The sequence below is a fragment of the Carlito syrichta genome, unplaced genomic scaffold, assembly GCF_000164805.1.
Source record: "Carlito syrichta isolate Samal-C Ts95f unplaced genomic scaffold, Tarsius_syrichta-2.0.1 Scaffold304400, whole genome shotgun sequence".
Lineage (NCBI taxonomy): Eukaryota > Metazoa > Chordata > Mammalia > Primates > Tarsiidae > Carlito > Carlito syrichta.
The window spans coordinates 427,163-431,054 of record NW_007248496.1 but is presented as its reverse complement, the minus strand read 5'-3'; positions in this window follow the sequence as shown (position 1 = coordinate 431,054).

Here is a 3,892-nt window from a genome sequence, read left to right as displayed (position 1 = left end):
GGAACTACAGGCGCACACCACCACGCCCGGCTAATTTTTGATTTATTGTAGAGATGAGGTTTCACCAAGTTGCCCAGACTGGTCTCGAACCCCTGAACTCAGGCAGTCCTCTCGCCTCGGCCTCCCAAAGTACTGGGATTACAGGCTGAGCCACCAAGCCCGGCCCAGGTTTTTTTCATTTGGAAAGATTTGGAAGAACTAGGTCAGTGTTATTGTACTTATTTTTAAAAGATTGGGCTGGGCTCGGTGACTCAGCCTGTAATCCCAGCACTTTGGGAGGCCGAGGAGAGTGGATTGCCTGAGCCCGTGGGTTCGAGACCAGCCTGGGCAACTTGACCAGACCTCGTCTCTACAAGAAATCAAAAATTGAGCCAGGCATGGTAGCGTGTGTCTGTCGTTCCAGACACTCGGAAGGCTGAGGCAGAAGGATCGCCGGAGCCCAGCAGGTTGACGCTGGGGTGGCCGTGAGCGTGCGTGCCACTGTGCTCCAGTCTGGGCGAAGGAGTGAGACTCCAACTCAAAAAAAAAAAAAAAGATTGAGGAAGGTAATGCAATTAGGAAAGAGAGGAATGCCTCGTCCTCCCTGGCTGGACTCCCACCAGATACCAGCAGGCTCAGTGGAGCACTCCCTGGGAAGGCAGCTGTGTACCATGCGTGTGCATAGCCATGGGTAGGTTTGTTTCCTGCTCCTAAGTCGTTTCCAGGCAGCCAAATACTTGGCTTGCTGGAAGGTTATCATTAGGGAGGTGGGGAATAATTATAGCTACCACTTATCGAGTACTCACTATCTATCAGCGGCTTCACACAGATGACACGCAATCCTCTCAGTACCTTTGTGAGGTAGGCATTATTATCACGTGTTTCAGATGGGAAAACTAAGACTCACAGAGGTAATTAACATCCTTTGCCTCACACAGCTATTACCTGATGTTGAATCCTGAGTTCCTTCCTGTTCCTTGTTGGATTTCTGGGTAATTAAAGAATCTAGTCAGGCCAGGTAGGGTGGCTCACGCCCATAATTCCAGCACTTTGGGAGGTCGAGGTGAGAGGATTATCTGAGCCCATGGGCAACTTGAGACCAGCCTGGGTAACTTGGTGAGACCTCGTCTCTAAAGTAAATCAAGAAAAATTAGCCGGGTATGGTGGCACACACCTGTAGTTCCAGCCACTTGGAAGGCTGAGACGAAAGGATCACCTGAGCCCAGTAGGTCGAGGCTACAGTGGCCGTGAGTGAATGAGACTCAAACTCAAAAAAAAGAAAAAATCTTGCCTTCATGAACTGTGGGTGAGAAGGGTGACTAGGGAAATTTCATATGGTAAGGGCATACAGCAGAGGGAACTTAGGGGATGCCAAATTTAAAGTAAACAACCGGGTGCGATGGCTCATGCCTGTAATCCCAACACTTTGGGAGACAGAGGTGAGAGGATTGCCTGAGCCCAAGGGGTTCGAGACTAGCCTGGGCAACTTGGCGAGACCTCATTTCCACAATAAATAAAAAAATTAGCTGGGCATGGTTGTGCCTGTCTGTAGTTCCAGCTACTTGGAAGGCTGAGGCAGAAGGATGGCCTGAGCCCAGCAGGTCGAGGCTCAGTGGCCATGAGAGTGCCACTGCACTCCAGCCTGGGCGACAGACTCCGACTCAAAATAAAATAATAAAATATAAAATAGTAAACAGAGAACTGGATGTGATGGCTCACACCTGTAATCCCAGCACTTTGGGAGGTGGAGGCAAGAGAATTGCCTGAGCCTGGGGGTTCGAGACCAGCCTGGGGATCTTGGCAAGCTCTTGTCTCTACAACAAATCAAAAAATTAGCCAGTCGTGGTGGCGCATGCCTGTGGTGGTTCCAACTACTTGGGAGGCTGAGGTGGAAGGATTGCCTGAGCCCAGCTGGTCAAGGCTGCAGTAGCCGTGATTGTGCCACCGCACCCCGACTGGGGCAACAGAGTAAGACACTGACTCGGGAAAAAAAAGTAAACAGACAAAACCTACAGGGCTAAACAGCACAGAAACTCAGCCAAAGACGAAGGCAGAATACTGACGTACATACTGAGGCAAAGAGAAAACTCGAAACTAGGACAATGAAGCGAAGTGGGTAACTCACATTTAGTGGGAAATGCAGAGCTGCCTCCTGGGGACTTCGTTTCACACGGGGCCCTGTGCGCCCTCTGCTGTGTGTTCTTCCTGCGTCTACACAAGGAAAAGCTCTCTCCAGGGCCCTCCTTGGGTATGGGAAGCCAGAGGTTTTGGATAAGAGTGAAGTGCATTGGACACTCTGAGCACGTCTGATCTGGAGCAGACAGGGCCACAATCTGAGCTTCCGAACGCCCTTTCCATCTGCTCTTCCAACCTCCTGGTCTCTGTGCCAGGGCTTAGCTCTTCGTCCCAAATGCCTCATTTCTGTCACAAGAAAAGAGGACATCCGCTGGGTGCGGTGGCTCATGCCTATAATCCCAGCACGTTGGGAGGCCAAGGTGAGAGGGTTGCCTGAGCCCACAGGTATGAGACCAGCCAGGGCAACTTGGCGAGACCTCATTTCTATAATAAATCAAAAAATTGGCTGGGGATGGTGGCGCCTGCTTGTAGTTCCAGCTACTTGGAAGGCAGAGGCCGAAGGATCGCCTGTGTCTGGCAGATCGAGGCTGTGGTGGCCACGATCGTACCATTGCACTCCGGCTTGGGAGACAGAGTGAGACTCCAACTCAAAGAAAAAAAAAAAGAAAGAAAGAAAGAAAGAAAAGAAAAGAGGACAACCTAAAATACTTTCTATTCTTTCTTTCTTTTTTTTTTTTTGAGTTGAAGTCTCACTCTGTCTCCCAAGCTGGAGTACAGGGGCACGATCACAGCTCACCCCAGCCTCGACCTCCTGGACTCAGGCGATCTTTCCACCTTAGCCTCCCGAACAGCTGGAATTACAGAGTCACGTCACCACGCATGGCTCATTTTAAAATTTTTTGTAGAGATGAGTTCTTGCTGCATTGCCCAGGCTGGTCTTGAACTCCTGGGCTCAAGTGATCCTCCCACCTCGGCTTCCCAAAGTGCCATGATTATAGGAGTGAGCCATTTTGCCCAACTCAACCTAAAATACTTTTGAATTGAGTGACATACGTTCAACCACTCAAAGGCGACATCCCTAAACTCAGTGGCTCTGGCCCTGGGATGACCTGGGCACCAGACCGCATGTTGTACCGAAACAAGGGATGCCAAGAGAGGCGCTGCTGGGATGGAAGGTGGGAAGGCAGATCCTGGGATTCGTTTTTTTTTTTTTTTTTTTTGAGTTGGAGTCTTACTCTGTCGCCCAGACTGGAGTGCAGGGACTGCTCCCAGCCACCGCAGCCTCAACCTGTTGGGTTCCAGTGATCCTTCCGCCTCAGCCTTCCAAGTAGCTGGAATTACAGGCATGTGCTACCACACCCGACTAAGTTTTGATTTATTGTAGAGATGAGGTCTTGCCAAGTTGCCCAGGCAAGTCTTGAACCCTCAGGCTCAGGCAATCCACTCACCTACCTCAGCCTCCCAAGGCGCGGGATTACAGGCTGAGCCACCGAGCCCAGCCGTCCTGGGATTCTGGGAGAGAAGACTGCCCTGTCTTGCTCTTGCTTCCCGGAGCACCCACCGTGTCGGCAAGAACAGAAACAGCTGCTGTGTCTGTCTGACTCAGAGCTCTTGCCCAGGGCTTCTGGGTTCAGAGCAAGAGGGCGGGGAAACCAGGGTCTTACGTGAAAGAGGACGAACCCAACCCGCAGCCTCTCCATCCTCTACCTGCTAGAGAGAAACAAGCCCAGGTTAAAGGAGACAGTGTTAGCCGGGCTCGGTGGCTCAGCCTGTAATCCCGCGCCTTTGGGAGGCCGAGGTGAGTGGATTGCCTGAGCCCGCGGGTTCGAGACCTGCC